The sequence below is a fragment of the Notothenia coriiceps genome, unplaced genomic scaffold, assembly GCF_000735185.1.
Source record: "Notothenia coriiceps isolate Sejong01 unplaced genomic scaffold, NC01 NC01_scaffold00037246, whole genome shotgun sequence".
NCBI classification, from domain to species: Eukaryota; Metazoa; Chordata; class Actinopteri; order Perciformes; family Nototheniidae; genus Notothenia; species Notothenia coriiceps.
The window spans coordinates 22331131-22352745 of record NW_011369947.1 but is presented as its reverse complement, the minus strand read 5'-3'; the positions used below and the strand labels follow the sequence as shown (position 1 = coordinate 22352745).

The following is a 21615-nucleotide window of genomic DNA, read 5'->3' as shown; positions in this document are numbered from 1 at the left end:
GGTATGTAGTAGTAGTTACGTAGGTTCTCGACTCCGACTATACCGCCGGAGGTACCGTTTGCTGTTACAATAATTTTTCTGTCGTTCGTTAACCCTACTTGTTCTCCTTCTCGAGTCCCTTTTATTCCTTGTCGAGTCCTTTTTCTACCTCGTTAATCTTTACCATTCCACCTTTATCGGCGTAGTTCCCGAGATTTTACTTACACGGATCTGCGAGACCTTCCAGAGCACGACGTTCATTCTGTAGACACTCTAGGGTTACCGTTACGTAAGAATAAACCTTTCCCCTGCTTTCCTTCGGTGTGAGTCACGACCTCGTTTTTGTAAACACGGACTGTGGTTGTGCCGGATTGGTCCACCGGTCAAGGACTTGGCAATCAGAGTCGGTCTTCTTTTGTACTTTTTTCATCTATTTTATACCTGTAGACGTTGTAGTTCGGTGTTCTCTCGGGTCTCCAGTTATATGTGAGTTTCAAGTTGTGTTAGGTGTATGTGTCAATGGTCGTTGGTTTCGTTAGTGGGGTCGGTCGTGTATGCCGTGGTTCGTCGTCGTCACGAGTCGTAGGAAATCTAATTACAAGAACCAACTTTCTGTACTTTACTTTATTGTAAGGTACAACCAAGTGTTGTCCAGAGAAAGCAAAAGACCGGCTTTTCTCTTACTATAAGTCTAAAAACTACCGAGAGGAAAGTTATAGTTCGTAAAGTATTCTCGAAAACTCGTGTCCGTAACTCCTCTTCTGAGTGTTGGGATTTCTGACGGACATAAAAGAGCTTGTCATGTGGTCCCCGTCGGAAACCCTCGAACAGTCTTCGACAGTTCGTATTACCGGGCCGTACTGTTCTCCTATACGGGTTTCGTTGTTCCGAAACAATGTCGCCTCGTAAAACCATTACGTGTCTTTTAACAAAGTATGATGAGCTTTCCGAGAAAGTACCGTCGGTTATTCTCATATCTTCTACACGCTCGGAGGACATTCGAATGCCCAGAGAAAGACTACCTCCTACGACGTTACAGTACCTTTCTCAAACTTAGTCTAGTTAGTTACAAATAAATAATAAAAAAAAAATCACTCAACTTCGTACGGACGTTCATACGATGGTAGTATTTTTTCAACGGGATGTGTTATATACTGTCTTACCTCTTGGACCGATACTCCAATGTCTTTTTCCGGCCTGCGATGCTCGATTAAGTACCTATAACAATTGAACAACTTTCTGTCCACCTATAACACACTCGGCTAGGTCTGACAAACCTATATATGTCCTATGAGGTGGTCTGTCGGTTTGTTTCTTACACTCCTTTCGATGCATAAACTTGGGGCAGAGGTCCTACTCCTTCGTCGAAACGATGATGATATGCTGTCGCTTTTTCTTTCACCTGGACTTTATTCTTACTTCCTCTCTCGAGTGATGGCCATGTCACAAACGGTGACAAAAACCTCACCTGTCATTGACCTGACACAAAGAGTTGCTTTTTTTCTCTCGATCTCTTCTTTAGCGAAAGAATTTCTTGTACCACGCAAAACAACTGCACCCCATGACCGTGTCTCGATTTCTGACATCCCTGTTGCGGAGAGGCACGTTTTCATACGTCAGGACCTTCGAGGTTCGTATGAAGTATAGCATAGTCTTTCCTCTTTCTTTCTGACTGCTGCGTTCGCCGGTTCGATTTCCTTTTCGAATATTCGTCACGAGACTAGAGGCAAGCTCAGGTCACCAGGAATGTTCCGGCACTCGCGTCTGCGAGGCTACCTGGTTCCAGCAGAGCTCCGCTTGCAAGACCCAATGCTTCCTATGTTTGAAACACTGTTGCTTGGTTTTATTTCCTCTTGTGCTTCAGAAGTTTCAACATTTTTCCCAGATTGTTTTGAAACATGAGACATACTTTGTTGGTGTTCATCAGATATCTCAATTGAGGAAACATGTGCAATGGTGCTGCTCGGTTGTCTCCCAGTTTCAGAAAGCCATTGCTTTTGAGCGTTGATCACCTCTCATTATAACTCATTATAAATCTATAAAACTATAAATATTAAACTTTACTTCACGTGTTCATTTGAGAATAGCTGTTACATACCTGGGTGAAGGTTAAAGTTAATTTAAATGAAAGATACAACGTTACTCCACACTCATGGTTCAGTCCATCTTAAGAAATAAGACCGACCTCAGCAGTTGTGTTTTAAAAAAAACCTTTATTGACACGAGTACACTTTTTTATAAGAATATAGTCTAAACCACAGAAATGACTCCGGAAAATCTGCAGATAGAGCCATAAGAAATTAATGCAACTGATTTCATCCGCGCAGTTTGGCTTTACGAAGCAGGCACGCAAACGGTTACGTCATGACGCAAACGATGACGCAATGACGCATTACCAGTCGGACTCTGGGCGGTGTGAAAAGAGCCAGAGCTAAACCGAAGAACCGGTTCTGAACCTGAAAAGCTCTAGCACGGAGCTTGAACCGGAGTTGCGTTGGTGTGAATGAGGTATTAAAGAGGCTCGGTTGTTAACGCTTTTGTTCATGTAAATGGTCTGCAAAGACTTTAATCCAAAAGCTCACGATAGGGAGTTTCTCTCCCACACACAACAGCTGCAGGGGATATTTGTGTGTTGAATAACTAGAATAGTACTCAAGTAATTGTTTTAATCTTTACTTTATCATCTTAAAGTATTTCTGTGGTATATGAAAAGCCATTTGTGAAACGAAAGCTATATATTCCATCAGGATTAATACAAAATCATGATGAAATACTGTACATACTCACTGCAGGGGCAATATGGATGTGCAATTGACATCCATTTCTTTTTAAGATTAGTGGGATGCAGTGCACAGCAGGAATAGAAGAAGCAGGCAAAGTGTCAGGACTTAGTGTTTGCGTTTTCCCTCCCTCCCTTCCCTCTTCCTGTCAGCAAAGCTGTGCCACCTCACGCCACTGAGTTACATCACACATATTAGTATGCTTTTATCACAATGCACATCCACTCATGTTTTGCTCACATTTGAATGCATCTCATGTGCTAATGCTATTAGTTACTGTTGTGAGAAAAAGTCACACATGCAAAGAAACGGGCTCTTACTCATTTGTTATCTTGCACACACATATTAACAAACACACACGAGGGTTTATGGGCAGGCTTGGTACAATAAGTGGCAAAGTGCAGTAGCCTCCTCAGGCTCCAGCGATTTATCGACCCCTTGCAGAAACAAAGCCGTGTCCTGGGACGTGAAACTGCTTCCAACGCTGACCATTTGAGCTGCGTTCACACCTAACAGCTACACTGTTGTTCTGCTGTTTCGACAATAGTGGATCAATGGGACCAGCTTGGACCACACTTTCCATCCATGCATGCACTAGCTGTAAGGAAGTAGGAAAAAGAGATCAGACATGATACAATGAAATCACCAAAGAAAGGCAGGACAATAAGAGGGGCGTTCGTAGAAGACTAAATGTGAGAGGCCTTTTCATTGGTTTACCTTCCAAGACATGCTACAACATTTCTTACATTTTTCTACTTTTCTTTTATGGTTGAAAAACATGAACTAACTTGCAAATCCAATACATAATTTTCCTTTTGAAGCTATTTGCTGAATGAAAAACAGGCAATGCTTTTTGGTAAGGGTCCATGATTTCCTTATGACTTCCTATGAGCTTCCTTTAAAATAACATTTTCATTTGGTATAACTTATATAAAAAAAATGGATTGGGTTATTATTTATATTTTCCAATGCTAAACCTTTACACCACGTGTTGTGCCACTAGTGCTTCTGTGATCCTTATGAAAAACAGACACACAGACCAAAGAAATCACCTCCTTGTGGGACGTAATGAAAAAGACATGCAAGTAAACTAACAAAACACACAAGCTACAAAAGCTATGAAAATGGAGAAATCATCCGAAAGAAGAAAGAGTGCAAAAAAAGTAGTTTTATAGGATCCTTTAAATAATGGATCAGCTGTTTGGACCAAATAAATATACCTTTCTTAAACTCACCTTCCTAATACCTTAAATACTCAATTTGTCTCAAAACATTTGGATAAAAGCACATAAATGAGCCAATTCAAAGTAGCTTATGAATACTATTAGTGCTTGATAATCAGAGGTGTAAAAGATAACTAAAAACACTTTGTACTTTGTGAATAGACAACAGATTACATAGAAAAACAACCACAGCTTCCACTCTGGTATACCACCCAGCGAACAGGCCTGAACAACACACGTGAAAGACAATAGAGCGTTATTGAAAAGCCAAGAGACGGCTCATCATCTGATTCCTGATCAAATTATAAACGCGGTTCAATTGCACCTGGTGGTACCATTTAGGCGAAATGAAAACGGCAGCATTGGGAAACGCTCGGCTCCGCAAAACAACACAGAGGTGATGCATACGAGCTCACATCTCCGCAAACTACTATGTAATTAAATTTAGCCCTGCAGGACTCCATTAATATCTTATAATATAATGCACATTTCATTGGAGGGGGTCATCAACGTGGCTGTGTTATTGCACTCCAGAGAAAGCCCCCCCTCTACGCTCTGTGTTTCTGCTCATACCTGTGAGTGAGAAAGTAACAAATCAGACGAGGCAGTTTTTCTATTATTATTCCTTCATATTAATACTTGTAATTAGCTCGTGGACTAACATAAGTTTTAATGAAGTCAGCCACTTAGACATGGTAAAGTTAGCAAAGTTAATGAATCAGAGAAAAGTGTTGAGTTTGCAGGATTGTGTGTGTGTGTGTGTGTGTGTGTGTGTGTGTGTGTGTGTGTGCAGTGGGGGATAGCTTCTTGTTTGGATTTAATTCCCCAAACAAGTATATCTAAAATATTTCCTGTCAACAATGCGGTAGTTAGAATTGCCGTTGTGTCTTTTGTGTGCATGTGTGTGTGTATGTGTGTATGCCGTGTGACCAGTGACCTATGTGGTTTGAGGCCTGTGGAAGTAATCCATGCTGGGGGCTGGAGGGTGGTCACTCTATGGATCAATATGTCAGCAGTGCACTGTCGTTCTCCGTCTCTCATTCCTTCCGTCTTTGCTTCCTCCGTCTCTTTCCTTCTCCATCGCCATCTTTCCTTTTCAGCATCACACCTATTCCCTCATTTGAATTTCCCCTTTCCTATTTCACTGTCTTTCTACTCCTCTCTCTCTTTTCATTTTTCACATCTTGCTCTCTGCCTGTAAATCGTCCCCTTCCCTCCTTTCCCTTTTCTCCTCTTTACTTATCTTTCTTCGGTGCCAGCTTCCTTTCATTCGTCTCCCAGTGGCCACTTGCCATTCCATAAATCTATTTATCTCACTCTAAATCACTATCTTCATCACCTCGCCTTCCTACCTCCCTCTCCCTTCCTCCTGAGCTAGCTAGCCTCCGTCTTTCCTCCTTGCTCCCTTTCTCTTTCTTTTTGAAGGCGTGAGTCTATTTTTGTGCATTACCAATCTGTCATTGCTGCCCTCCGACAAGAAGACATTATACTCTTATTGCTGCCTCTCTCTCAGTGAAGTTCTATAACTGTTTAACAGAGACCAAATAGCAAAAAACTACACAAAGCCACCATGAGAATGACACAGATGAGGAATTACCTACAGTTTTTTGTTGTACTCAAAAAACACTTTTGTGAATGTCTGGAGAGGTTGAGAAGCCATGAATGTATCTTGTTTAATGTCATTTCTAATTAGATACCAAAACACGATGAAATAGAAAATGCAAATAAACATACAAACACACACATAAGAACACTCTTTAAACTAAGCTTATGTTATAGTTATTTGTTATAAATGTTATAAATGTATTATTAGATTTGATCAGCTCTTTTTTGGTTTGTCTCTTCTAAAACCTTTGCATGTATTTAACTGTATTCTTGTGTTCCTATTCTTCCTCCTTTACTGCTCACTCTGTGTTTGGGGCAGCCCTCCACTTAAAGTGCTTTTGAGGAAAGAGTGAAAGAGAAAATATGTTTGATCAAATGAACATTGTGGATAAGACATGACAAGCTAAATCACTGATGCCTGCTGCATGTACTCAAAGGGCCCACAGGAACAAGTGTAATGCACTTATGCTCACTTTCACGTCTCACCATTCTGTGTTCCTTTCTTTGTTGGAGGAAGATGCAAAGTTTAGCCTCAGGCAGTTTCCCTCCATCACTACCCCTAGTCCTGTCTCTCTCTTTCATCCAATATCTCTCTCTCTCTTTAAGAATGTGATAGTGATTTTTTAAATCATTGCTCTTATGATTTGAAACTGCTGTGACACACATGCTCGCAAACACATGAACATAGCTTGACAAAGTCTGGGGCTGTATGTGTTTGTCATGTGACTCCATAAGAACATCTTGTCTGCAGTCTGCCATCTCTGGGGCCAAACACCTCTTTCTCCTTTTGTTCCTCAGGGAAAGTACTGCATATGCTTCTTTATTCTAAAAAGCCCCAAGCAATGTTTTCTAACTCATTCTGATCCAAAACATGATGATAACTGTCTCCCAAAAAACAGATGTTCAATATGTATTTTTTTTTAAACAAGTCAGTCGACCTTCGATCAACAACTTTGGAGAGCCACAGTTAGAATAGCTAATAGTGTTTGCATTTATAAATAACACATTAATTCATATATAAACAACTCCAGGTCTTGTATGCGTTTCTGTGCCTTTGGGCTCTGGGATAGGAAGCGTGTATTAAAGTAAATACGAAACATATAGTAGAAACAGTGAGGTAATGAATCCAGGTCTGTCCATCATCTAGTTCTTGTCTCCAGTCCTCCATTCTGTATTATACTCCAAAACTTCCAAAACCACACCCAGTAACCCCTGTTCACAGTGTCGACGCTCCAAATACCAACAAGTTCAGCTAGCTGGCGGCAGAGCATACACCACTGTATGATGTGTCTGGGCCAGCTGTTCTTATTAAAAATAGATATTCTCATACAACTATAATGCATTTTTAATTATTTGCTGGATTACTCTGGTCTTTACGACGTCTCACAGATCATTTCTAATTGGTCCACGGAAGTTTGCATGGAAAGGCTGGATAGGTTTTACTGTCTTTCTAAAAGGTCAAATGTTTTATATTCTAAAGTAAATTAGCATATATAACAGCAAATTCTATTAGAGGACAGAACTTTCATATTGTTTTATTAAAATAAAAATATTTTTCTTAATATACAAAAAATAGCAGCTCCAATGAAAACGTGCTATCATAGAAGCAAGCATATATGATTTGTTAATATTTGATGTATCTTGGTTATGTCTTGGTCATCTTGATCATCTTTTTACATTAGGCTGCTGTAGTTTTGTTTTCTTGGTCTCATTCTGTCATGTCATTATTTTATCCACAAAATAACTAGCTAAGACCCTGTTTTCCAAATCCCCTCACTGTCATTAGGTGGTATACAGTATAACCCGCGTGAGTCTGTGGCTTATGGGAAATTACGATTGTTAAAGACACCCCAATAATATTACATAAACATTTAAATGTATTCCAAATGTAAAGGCTGTATAGTTCATAGTGTGTGGTATTACACCATGTCATTGTGATTTTAATGCGGCTTTGTCACTTCTTGAACTGATCTATATTTGGGTCTGCTTTGTAGCTAATTAAGAAGCCTGTTTAATGAAGTTTCCTCAGCCTCACAGGTAGATAGGATTGGACCCTTTCTAGATCAACCTGGGCCACATGCTGAGTATCTTCGTCTCACTGCTTATTCTGAAGTAGGACACAAATGTTTAAAACAAATGCTGAGGAAGATATTATTCATACTGATGTGGTGAACTACTTTGTGCCGACACCAGAATGTGGTTCAACTTGACGTTCATTAGGGAGCGGGAGTTGACAGTGGCAGATGCTTCATCCTCGCTGGCCTTCAGCCGGCCTAGACAGCTGAGTCTGGGGTGTAAAAAGGGACACAAGGGAACAGTGTAACTCAGATGCTGACTCAGGTCTTCCGCAACAAAGAGCTGTTTTGGAAGACACATTATTTCAGACTGCTTCAGCTCTAGTTCACGAGGAGGTGAGTACATTTATAATGAAATGCTTTCTTTTTAATTAGCTGTACAAACTGCATGTCAGCACGCCTTTGTTTCCGGTCTCTATAGCTTATCACTTCTGGCACGAGCCTTGTCCTGTTTTGTCACAGTAAATGGAAACTGGGCCACAACCCCATCACTTTTTGTTGCCGTTTTGTTACAAATTTCAAGCATTTGATGACAAAAAGGATCCATTTGTTGGTGAAAATGGGCTCACGCTGTCAGCAGGGTGCTATTTCAGGGGTAATGAAGAAGGATATAGATTCTGATGACAAAGCGAATCCTCCTCTCGTTAAAACGACATCTCTCTATACTGAAAGGAAGAAGTCGATCTACATCTTTCACTCTCAAGTTGGGGATCAGAAGCCTACAGTAGAGCTTAGCTAAATTAAAATCGATCACCAAACCCTCACAGCTGTTTCCTTGCTGCATACATTACAGTTCTAGGACTCGTAAAAGTGCTTCTGTCCCTCCAATACAATATCTCCGTCTTCCGTCTAACAACCCTCCCACTCTCTGGCCTGGTTTAAAGTCCCTCTCGCCATCTCCCCATGAAATTCTAGCACAGCCCTCCTCCCACACAGTCTTCCACTCACACGTTCTTTTGGAGAAATAGGAGACAGAGAGGTGGAGAAAGAGGAATACAAATGACGAAAGGGAATTGTGAAGGGGAAGAGCAGTGTCTGCATACATTGGTAAAGTTTTGGTATTTCTAGCACCTGTCAATCAAATCTTGTTTTCAGTGATGGAATGCCTTTTTATAGCAACTCTGACATCTGTGTAATAGTTGTTCTTTTTTCTGTGTCTGTTCAGCCATGATAAGTAGTATTGTGAATACCCAGTTCTTCTTTTATTCATTCCAAACAAACCAAAAAATGGTAACACACTGTACCTGCACACTTGACTCCCAGACACCAGGCATTTATACAACATTGAAATATTCAAGATCATCTTACACAATTTCTTACTGTAATTTGTCATTTTAGTTTAATATGTTTTAAAGGATTTAAGAAGATAATTCATGGAATGGAATGTTACTCTCTCTTATTTCTTATTTCATATTTTATAATCACTAACCATTCACCTTTAAGATGTCCTTCTCGCCTATGATATTAATAGTAAGCAAATATAACAAATACTTTAATTTAAATGATGTTGTCAAATATGTTTGTTATGTTATTATTTGATGTTAAAATGGTTTAGCCCTATGAAACATTCAATGCTATTATTCATCTTCTTCATTGGTCTGGATTTAACCAATAAAAAGGTTTGTGAATGATGGATGCAAACCAGTAAACATTGGATGATAAATCATGTTCAATCTACCTGCAGCACATGGAAGTCAAGTCCAACATGTTAAACGAGCACTGCAATCACTTAGATTCCTGTAGCATTTTCATACTCACAAGGGACAGTTTTTTTGTGTTTCGAAATCGATGAAGTAGACCAGGTGATATCGTCTCTTTTATACCAAACATTATTCTTGACTGCCGACAATTTTTTTCCAGAGATTTTAAAGTGTTATGGTAGTAAAGTTGCAGCTAGTGCAGCCTCAAGCCTTGATCAGAGATGTGGAGTGGGCTACAGAGGAGCATATTCATCTGTTTTTATAATCTGTTTCAATATTCTGTTTGTGAGCAATGTAGTGTTCTTGAAGTTGTGTCTGGATGTGTTTGTGTGTGTAGCAGCTAATAGTTCCTCAACACATCAACACAGTCGAACACATCTCTGCGCACACAGCACCCTCGGGCGCAGTTACTCATCTCGGTTCTTCCCCCAGTTTAGCTGGTAACACACCACGGTTACCTGTTCTGTCAATACGTATCTTACCTGCCGGGGAGACACTCCCACAACAATGGTATCTTAAGCTGCCTCAAAGCTTTTTCTAAAACATGAGACATAACCTTCAGTTACTTAATGCATCCTCAAAGAAGAGGCTTGGACGTAGTCTGCACCTCTAGTGTAAATGTGTGTGTGTGTGTGTGTGTGTGTGTGTGTGTGTGTGTGTGTGTGTGTGTGTGTGTGTGTGTCCCTTTGACAGAAAGAAAACAAATCATATGTTCAGTAGTTACATTACTCAGACGGGAGTCAAGGTCAACCTTACAGGGCTGTTTACCGTAACAGGAATCCCTGTTGGATGCTGCTGTGCGTGGGATGTATTGCTTGAGGAGAGGATGGTAACAACAGTATGCTGCTATAATGATGAAAACAAAACAACAGGCCTAAAGAAACTCTGAAACTGAAATAATGTGTTTGCATTGTCGCATTTGGGTACTTTGAAAGCTGCTAATGAGTGCATTTTTAAAACATTTCACCATCCCTATTAGTTTAGCGCTTGATGCAAATAGCCTGTGTCATTAAAAATAATTGTTATTATCTCTTATAAACATGAGGGATTAGTTTAATAATACGCAACATTTCCGTTTCAGTAACTTTAGCTTGTTTGACGATTAGTGCTTATCATTACTTCACTGACTTTGATGCGCTTCAATTGTGCACGACATTAAGGTAATAGCCTATAATTTGTAGCAGCAAAAGGAGAAAAAAAAAACACATCATAAAGCATGTCGGCCAATCCAGATCTAAACATGCACTTCACAATAATGTTAGCGGAAAGCAGATATATCTTCACAAAGATTAGAAATAAATCCACCCCGCTTAATGAGCTAATCGATGAGTCATCCATTTATACTTCCCAGGAGTATTGTGATTGTTTATGTGGCGTGGGCGGGAATGATACATTCAAGAAGGGGATCGTGAGGAGTCGTTCAGATTATTAATGCGATGGGCGGACATTTATGCTAATGTAGCCTTCTCTGCATGTCTTATATTGAAAAGTTGTGTGTACTGTAAGACGACAAGCTCATTTTTGCTGGAAAGACAGCTTAAAACTGTCATTTTCAATATGTTGAATTGCTCTGCAATGCCCCTGAGGCTCCTTGAAAGCTGCTCAAGCCCCCTGAGAGGATTTATTAGGCATCTGCCCATCCATCAGGTGGGGACAAAAAGGCAGTTTTTCTCCCTGAATTCCTGAGAAAGTTGGCCGTGTGAAGAGGTTTTTTACCTGTCAGCAGCAATGTGTTGATGTGTTTTGACCATGTTGTTTGTGACTGATGGGGTCGTCTGGTAAAATACATCCTGCTGTTGTGCTGCCCAAGTGATGGAGCGAAGAGTGACAAGCTGGCAGAGAGAAAACGCTGGTTATTTTCTACCTGGGACACTGCTGTGTGTGTCTCAAAGCTTGCATTCCCTCTCATTATTTGTGTCTCCGTGTGTATTTGTGTGTTCCAGACCTTTTCCATCGGAGGACACAGCTCTGAATGAGGATGATGTGTACCGGAGCCTTGAAGAGCTGGCAGAGTAAGTTTTGGGTTTACACACACACACACACACACACACACACACACACACACACACACACACACACACACACACATGTTTGAGTCACTAAGGATTACATTTTGATTAACTCAATATGAGATTTCCTTGACCGTAATCTTAAAAATGGCATGCCTACCCAAGCCCGAACCTTTACCTAACCCAAATCATAAACAAACTTGATGTCCCAAGCCTAAAATAAAATGGGTTACCTTTTTGGGGCATGCTTTTTTTCTTCAAATATGATGCGTGTCCCCACTTTGTGATAGTGAAAACGTTTTTGTATTCACACAAATCGAATAAATAATAGGCCCTATTATGCATTTTTGGGGTTTTTCCGTATCTGAAGTGTGTTATGTATCATTTTTAACTATTTTAATGGGGGATTTTAACACTTAGATCCCTGAAAATGAACTTTGATTTGGATTTGATGTTATTGATAATATTAAATATTATTGTTTCCTTCCACAAAAGGTCATTGCAAATTGCATTTTAGCTCCAAAAATACTGTAAACATGATGATAACTTGACCCTACCCACTTTATTCATACTGGATATTTAATAACTGCTTTTTATAGTCAAAATAAATACACATGAACTGCTGTCAAGATCAGAATATCTTGATACATAACAACTCTCCACCCACCATGCATACAACACGCATCTTGGGATGTGTCAAAGTGAAGTGTGATTGCCACTTCTTCCAATTTCCTCTAACTGCCTAATTATATAAGCGTAGAGCCATGTGTCAATCTGCCTGTTGCCATGGTGACAACAGCCTCGCTCTGACTTCTGATGCGGCTGCCTCGCCGCCTGTTTCAGGGTTAGTTGGTGTGAAAAAGAGTCGTAGGGTCTCTGCGTTGGCAGCGGTGAACAGAATGACAGCAGCCGACTCAGTTTAATGAAGAATCATTTCTTAACCGCTCTGTGATGGGTGTCATTCATCACAGAATGATAGGAGGTAGGAGAGCGGGAGATGAGCATGCAGACTATAGATATATGCCTGCTGAATACATGAGTGTATTTTTCTGTAGGGGATGAGGAATGTGCGCTCGCTAGAGGAGAGGAGTGCAAACCAAGCAGGCTAATGCTGGATTATATCAGTTTAGCCAAACATGAAGCCCAGCAAGCTTGCAACATGGGCCCTTACCTCGGAAACTGAACGAAACCATGCTCAAAAAGTGGTCCTCAAGAGAGTAGAGGAAATAAATGACTCATGATGTTTTTAAGATATAATTTAGTAAAAAAGGGATGAAGAATGTGCTAAAAGAACAGTAATGAACATGTCATTTAAATATGTACTTTGCTCTTAATTCAAATTCACGCCCAAATGTAATTGGCCCATGCTACACCCTTCTACCCAGTTTCATTAATGACATGTCACATTATTTCCATAATCCTTAATAGCTCATTAATACCAAACTGAAAACAAAGGTTATTGGCGGATGCAATAAATCCCAACCCCATAGAATCCAATTGCTAAATTGCTAAAGAGAGATTTGGTGGCTTGGGCGAGTGCATGGTATCCATAGCAACAAGTGTCATGAAAGTAAGCTGTTGTTACTCGCTACAATATATACCAAACAACTCCAACAGAATGGAGGTTATCTGTTAAATTTGCTTCAAACGCGCAAAAACAATTGTTCATTAATGGGTTTTGCCCCTGTAACTATGGCAGCAGCTTCAATGAGGCTGAGCTTGAGTTTTCTTTTCTGAAAGTGAGTTTTCTGGAGTCAGTGGTGTTGTAACACAGTGCTCTTGATGTAACCTGTAGGTGCAGAGGGCTGGCTCTCATTGAATTAATCATTCTGCTCGGCAGCGCGGCTGCTCTTGACCTTTTACAAAAGAACATGCATGCATTTTCGTTTCATCAACGGACCGACACATAATTGATTCATCAGCAGGTCCCGCACCTAATACAGTTTGACACACTTAGCACATAGGCCACACAAGCAATAACCCTCCTCTCAAAGACTTATTAATTAGCCTGGAATATTGATGCATGCATAATGTAAAATGGCTGCATGACTGAACTGCAAGAGTGAAGGAAAGGACAATGATGATCTTACCAAAGTAATCATTTTTTAAATGGATGGAGTACTTTTTAAGAGCATCTCAGAGTATGCAATGACCGTACGTATGAAACCATAAAAATAACAGCATGTAAGGAATAGAAGAGCAATTTTTCCACTCAGTGTGAGAAAATAAAACAGCATGGCAGAGCAATATAATGGCAAACAATAAAAAATCGATATAAGTGGCGTCATTAAGTTCAGTAATAAAACGACAAGTGCGACAGAAAGCGTTCTATAAAAATTGATTTTTAGGTGAGATTTAAAAACAGAGATCATGCCGGCGGACCAAATGTTAAATGGCAGTAGCAAAAAAAATCGATCAATCTGGAGCGGCCAAAATACTTGAACTGTTGGACCCTTTGACGCCTCTGAGGATAGCTGGGAGCTCACTAATGTAATGATGGTGCATTGTGTATTAACATGTGACTCATTTATTAGATACTTAAGGCTCTTGTATGTGGCTTTTCTTAAATAACTTGGCCTAAAATATACCCAAGGGCGTTATTTGACTTTCGAGGTTAAGTAGAGGTCACTTACTTTGCTGGTGGATTTCCATATTTACGACATCATGTCAGAAGAACTCATGTCAGCTGAGGTACGTTGAGGTTTTACGCCGTCAGAATGAGCTCACCTGTAAATGACAGCTGTAAATGAATTGCATTGGGATGTTATGATGAGTTCAGGTATATAAGAATTCCTCTGCACCTTATCTGTTAGAGGCCGGTTTTATACCTAATCGAGGTCTCCTGGGTTAATGTGGTAAACCTTTTCCCGTACTTCCTCCCACTCTGGCTTTGTGATGTTGAGTCTTCATGTCGCTTAACTTCCTCCCTGTCTGGAATGACTCCATCCCGGAGTTGACAAAGCATGAAAATGGGGGTGGATCGGGCAAAGTCGCCAAGGGACTTTCCCTCGGTGAAAGGCACACATAGATTTCCATTCCGAAGCAAACAGTGTCACAAGCCCTTTGTGTCACTTTTTTCGCAGTTTATTTTGCTCCATTAATCCCTTGGGCGGGTTGGCTTGAAATGTCAATAGCTTGGAAATGGATGGGACTCAGGTATCATTAACTGCCAGGTATTAGGTCAATTATTTTAATTTGAACTTTAACTAACACTCTAAGGATTATCTATTTTGTAAATAGAGATGGGCTTTAATAATGTATGGACCTCATTTTAATGGAACATTCTCTAAATACCTAGGAAAGTTAAAAACTAGCACATAATTCATGTCTTTTTCCAACATCAGCTTTGATGCCAAATAAATAACGATGCCAACAATTAAGTAAATACTCATAATGCAGTTAATATACGTTAAAATCAACTATGTACAGCACATGAAACGTATTCAGTATTTCATAAAAATGAGTTTAAGAGGATAACAGATCTTAACACATAACACAATACAAAATTGAGGCTCAGAAATAATTTCTATAATAAAAAAAATCACATCTTGGCAGTAACTATACATTCATGCTGTTTTAACAGTCTAAATCTTATGTTATGGCAGCTGAGTTGAATGGTAAATAACATTGTTAATGATGCTATTTGACTAAATGATCACCTAATTGCATCTCCATGTTGTCTTTGTTGATTGAAAAAAAAACAAATTGCATCTGTTATCCCCAGCCAGATAGCTTCAAACTTCACAGTATAGCCTTACTGATAACAAGCCATCTCATCCACCATGTTCACACTGGTGTGTGTGTTTTTCAGTTCTTTATTCTATTATCTCTAAAGATGCAGTGTAACAGCATCACCCTGCTGTTAAGGTGCAATGCTCAAGCTCCCCTCCCAATACATCATAGCTCTAACAACAGAAATAATATTATTATAAACCTGTAAGGCAGCCCAGCCTTAGGGGACCTGTGCTCTGTGGCTCTGATATGTTGAGTCATATTCCCCCACCCCCTCTCTAGTGATTACCTTACTAACTCTATGTCATTGATATAGAGGCTAGCGGGCCCATTGCGTGCAAACACACTGGACACCCTGTGGCCCGTCGTGGTGTAATCAGGCAGAAAATCAGACCTACATGTAATTCATGAATCCTCAGGACTGTGCTCCCACTTTCAATCTCAGTGATACATTGCTATACATGCACGAGCTCACACACAGTCACACATTAAGTGCATTTGAATGATTTATTAATGTCCACTAAACTAGACAAAGGCACATAAATAGTAGAGGTGTGGTGTGACAGATTTACACAGCCAAGACGTATGTCCCTCTATTTCCCCCGCTTTGTTTTTCTTTGGTGACATACACACATACACACATGTCACTTGTAGGACTCAAGCAAGCCTTGACAGCTTAAAACATTAACCTTAAGCATCAATTATACATGTCTAAAAACCATCCATATTCCTACATAAATCTTAATGTAACCTTACATTTCAGCTACAGTCTGAAACAAAAGCCACATCAATGTTATGCCTAAAAGTAATTGTCCATTTACTGGCAATCTCCCAAACAAATCAGTAATATGTTTTACAGAACATGAAAAGGATTGACCTAACCACTTTATAACCAAGTCCTTCTAACAGCACATTGAAAAATGAAAAGAAAGTAAATCACATTACCGTTGAGGTTAATGCTCAAATTTGTCCTCACAAATACTGAAGGCCAACCTCCACTTACAAAACACTCGTCATTTTTCCTTAGCCGCAGCTTTTTCGGTTCTACCAAACCCAGTGCAGTATGTACATTATGGAATATAAATGACTAATGTAAGATCTTTATATGGGGTTAATTACAGTGTTGTGACTTTAAACATCAATGCATGTTGAGACTAAAAACAGAAAACAAGTTAAGAAGTTCATTAGTGACAGCAGTAATTAAAAATATGATAGGAAACAATCAGTGAAAGTGGATGTACACACACTGTCATTTAAATATTGATTCCTCTGGCTTTTGTTTTTGAAAAATCAATATGAAATGTATAAGTAAAAAAATAACGTGAAATCAGTGCTTGTAAAATGCTTAATTGGGATCAACGGATATCAGTTAGTCTTGGCGATATGGATAAATGCCAATCAAAATAAAGGCAATGACAAAGGGAACATCTTTATAGAAATGGGCCAGTCCATATAAAGATTTCCTCCCAAAACAACCACTAAAACCTCAAATTGACTGACTGAAACAAAGAAGAGTTGGTCAATATGAAATGTAATTGAATGGAGAAAAGAAATTGCCTAAATGTCATTTTTTAATCAATAGACAATTTCCCCTGGATAAGTAAGGGTCAATAGATATAGATGATTCAATCAATGGTAATTCCCTAAATGTTTCATTCTTGTAATAGTTACATTATTTATAAAATAGACCTCACTCAGACCTCCCTCCCTACTCCTCCTCAATGTCCCCACTGGAGATCCCGCTCCTCTTAGATCTCTCCATAGCTCATATTTAAATCACCGCACTAGACCTCCGTCGTATAATACAGTCTCTGAAGGGATTAGAACAAAATGAAGTACAACATCTTCTTCTCAAAAACTTCCCGTCGCGCAACACATCAGTCTCAGAGTTCAGAGGAGACACTGATGGGATTGTGCGGTCCTCCCACTCCGCCTCTTCCCAATTCAACATGAGCCACTTTAACTTAATGAAGAGAGAAGAAGCACGGCGCCCAGAGTGAACCAAGCCACCTCAATTAAAACTTCAAACAACCCCCGCACGAGCGTGACGACAAAGCTTAATATATGATTGAGTACAGTTCTGCCTCCTCTGATTTTTATCCAACATTCACACAAGAAGAAATATTTAAGCAAAGATAGCACATTTCGAAGGTCATATCAAGCCATAAAGAAAATCCAATGACCTATAACCTGTGCCAAATTTTAAATATTCATGATTTAATATAGTCAAATCCCTACAAAAATATTCAATTTCCGGGGATGTTAAAGTGAAATTACATTTCCTGTCTGTTTCTGGGGCCGGGACAGCCAGGTTACGGCCCCCATTAGGCGAAGGATGAAGGATCTTCCTCAAGAATACTCAAACAGGTAGTTGGATGAGGATCTTTTCAACCGAGAAGAGACATGGCCTTTTGGCTTTCCCCCACTCGGATCACAAAACAGCATCCCCTATTCTGGAAGGCATTAAGTGTCATGCTCAAGGACATTTTAGTACAGCGTTCACGTGCCACCCGGGTCCTCCTTTTCTGAGCATGTGGAGGCAGTCCAGATGGAATTTAAACATGTATTTCACTTATTTAGAAAAAGGTGGGGGTAACGTGACAGGCGCAAAGCAGTGTTAACAAAAATGATACATGTCAGAGAAATTAGGGTACTTTAAAAAGTTGTGTCTACAGTAAAAGCACAATTGTTCTCAGAGCCATAACTTGATTGTTTCACAGAGATTTACACATTCATTTTGACTTACGCTTTATTTATGTATCTTTCAATTTCCATGGAATAAATGTATAAGTCAAAGAAAAAGGACGACTAAAATACTTCATGTTTTTAACTTTCCTCACCTATCAAAGTGCTTCAGGCATATTTCTCTACTTATCAATGGGTTAATTGCATATAGCAACAGGGACTGCTAATAGCTAATTCAGCACATTTTTAATCAGGCCTGTATGCCAACATATTATAGCCCAAAGCCTAACTTACTGAATATTTGGCAGCATTATACTGCCTTCACCTTAGTACATTTGAGGTGGATGTAATTGTATTTTAGCAAGACAGTAGTCGCCAAGCTATAAGCCTGGTCTTCCATTATTTAGCAGGCGACTCCTGCAACATTTATTTATTTACACTACTTAATCATTTATTTCCCTTTTTAGCGAACCAAAAGCTCCCTGGTTATTAACTACATCGATGTGGGCTCATCGCCAAAGCGTATTCCTGCTGAGGCTCCTCCACTGCCTCGATAAGTTCCCCAAACAATAATTGCTTTTACAGGACAGAGGGAGATGCAGTGTGCACTCGCTTAGCATGAGGGACTTTCCCCAGAAGACACTCCTCTCCACAGCCACTGTCTGTGCTCTGCTGGCTGCTCGCCTAATTAAAGGTCAGTTAGCTAGCTGGGTGCCAAAGCAGCGTAAACACATTTTAAGAGGAATGCCACTCAATGGCGCAACTCATTGGAAGTTTGTGAACATCGAGTGCTGGTCCCTTCGACTCAAAATCGAATATCACTCTACAGTATAGGTGAGGCTTGTGAGAGATAATGAGCTGGTGCTGCTGTGACTGCTCCGTGCCTCTCAGCTGTCAGAGCAGTTTAAAGTTGAGATATGAGCCTTTTTGGCAGTGTAAAAGGATTTAATCCTAGAGTGAAGGTTGTTTGAGGATACAGTCGTTCATCTAACTTGTGTTTTTTTTCCCCCAGTGAGCATGACTTGGGTGAGGATGACATCTACGACTGTGTGCCATGTGATGACGATGGGGACGACATCTATGAGGACATCATTAAGGTGGAAGTACGACAACCCATGGTGAGAATAGTTTCGCAATCCCTGCCATGCCCTGTCATACTTTAAAAAAGTAAAATAGTAATGATTATATTTTCCTCAAATGTGGAATATGATGCTTGCTAATGTGTGTGAATAAAGGGTTGTATTTCTTAGTCACCTTATGATGGTCTACCTGGTGACCTCCAGTCAAATGACTCAAGTCAGATTTGAATTTTCGACGTCAAATCCATCACTTTAGACCTGACTGAAAATAAATCAGAAATAACTCACCTAAAACGAACATACTTGCAAATACCTTCGCTCATATCCAAACATGAATACATTAGTTGTGTAGAAAGTGTGCCACAGGACATTTAATTCCCCTTAATTTCCTGAATCAACTATCTACTGTATATTGCTGTTCAATCATTCTCGTAGACACATCATTAGTTTGAACCATCCAATGGCATCCAAGGAAGTTGCAGGAGCACACCAGAAGGACTCAAGTGAAAATACTGAGAGCCAGTTGAAAAATAATAATACCAAAGATAATTTCATTTTGGTACAAAAACGACACCTAACAACTTAGTCTTGATTTTAGACCAAATTTTGACTTGCAAATTAATAATTTGGTATCAACTCTGTCCGTTAGACAACCCTTATTACCAGGAATGATTCAATGAAAAAGTATTGCTAGGAAAAGGAAACACACTTCCTCCCACTCACCATAGCATTTGCATGATGTGATATCTCTTGACGCGCTCTGATCTTTTAACACAACCGGTGATGAATGTGACCTCTGACATGCGCTGCTTTGCCTTTCCCCATGCTGCAGATCAGATACATGCAGGTGAGTGCCGCTGTGCTTGTGACTCACCCCACCCTGTCAGTTACCTCCCTCTAACACTTCATTTCAAACAAACTCATGGCCTCCCAAGAGAATGACCAGTTAGATTATTGACCCGTGCCCCATCTGGTTTGAAGTCTGACTCAGGGCCCAGTGGAGAGACTTGTGACTTCAGCTCGGTGACGGCAGTGTTAAATGAGGTCACCGAGGACCACCAGCTGATGAAATCCAACCTCAGAGCACCAGAGAAATAAACATAATATCTGCTGGCTTTCAGCCCTGATTTGGAATGGTTGATAACAAAGTGGAATACGGCTTAAATCGCTACAGTGTTAGCCCCAGATTTTCCTATTATCTGCACTGATTATCTGTCAAATGTGTTCCAGATGGCCTAGCTTGTTATTCCACAGTTGGGTTGCTCATGTCACTCCCACAACATTTTGAAATCTGCATAGAAATGGAGCTGAAATCTATACGTTTTGGATATGCATTCCAGTATATTTTCCTTTCAAAGAAACACATGTTTATGTATATGTACACATCTTCCTACATGGTGGCTGACTCAAACGTCAGGTCTATTGAGAAATGCTAAATGTATATACGTTTGTATCTTTTCCCCATCTTCCACCTCCCCCTCACAATGTGTCTGCCTGCATGGCTATGACTTAAAAACCCTTTATTCATCTACATATTCATAAATATAACTTATGTATAGCCCAGACATTCAGTGAGAACAAATGCTAACACACTTCCCTTTCCCTCCAAAGTCTTCACCAATTCACTTTACTCTAGCCAGACATATATCAGTAACTATGGGTAACATTTTAGGCTCAAGTTGATTTGGAGATCATATCGCCTTCATTTTAACACACTTTCTTTCTTACTGTTTTCTTTTGTTTGTAAAGCTCACTCAAACCTTAACGACAGCACTTTATTTGGAGTTATCTGTTCATGCACAGATGACTTTTGAATGGATTTTCCCAATGCTTCCCATTAATTTCTAGACAGTAAGAGTACCATTTAGCTAATCTTATCAATTGTATGCCAATGCCTCCCTGGAAGGCGTTATTGATTCATAGATTATCCCGGTGAAATAAAGCAGAACAGACTCTTGAAACCAGCTCGGGTCTGGTAATCCATCACTTTCAACATTAGGTCCGCATTCATTTTTGTCAATGTTACATTATGACTTCATGGTGAATTGATTGGAAAAAAGTCTGCACTGCACTATCTCGTACAAATAATAGCCTTTGATGGATTACACAACTCAAGCCATTTTCAAGAGAGTGCTAATAGACTCAATAATGTTTGGAAAGAAATTGGAACCAATGGCCGACTGGTAAAGCAGATGAAAAAATTGCAACAGCACAGTTTTCACAATGTGAAGCTTTCATACTATGTGAGACTGAAAACATAAGATGAAACAATTATGGTCCTTTTTTGAAAAACATGTCACACATTTAGACAGACATTCAATCAGAAACTGCCTAGCTTGATCTCCATTTTGCAAAAATCACCAAAAAAACAAGAAATACAATCATTAAAGTTGGAAAAATGTAGGACTTACAATAGTAGGCAAAATAAATACAATTGTATTAATTATTGGAGATAATTCATTATCCAAAAGCATGCAGTGTACTTGTCCTGATACATTATGCTTAATTGTCTCCGATAGAAGATGGGAATGACAGAAGAAGACAAAAGAAATTGCTGCTTANATGTAGTGGAGGTCGTGTGTGTGTGTGTGTGTGTGTGTGTGTGTGTGTGTGTGTGTGTGTGTGTGTGTGTGTTGCCGTGGGAGGAGATCAATGGGGCTTTTCAGTCTATGGCACTATTACAAACACTTGAAAGAAGGCCTCCCTGAGTCTTATATATGTCCAGCAGCACGCCTGTGGCACTCATTT

At 39.8% G+C, this 21615-nt stretch overlaps 1 protein-coding gene and 1 long non-coding RNA gene across 2 annotated transcripts in view; one reads left to right on the top strand and one right to left on the bottom strand.

Moving 5' to 3' along the window:
- Positions 1-21615, bottom strand: part of LOC104966523 (cugbp, Elav-like family member 2) — a 334875-nt gene that overhangs the window by 180049 nt on the left and 133211 nt on the right. The window lies entirely within an intron of this gene.
- LOC104966114 (uncharacterized) lies at positions 11303-21423 on the top strand. The gene is made up of 3 exons (XR_800623.1): positions 11303-11374; positions 18801-18906; positions 21387-21423. It is a non-coding gene; the product is annotated as an uncharacterized lncRNA (long non-coding RNA).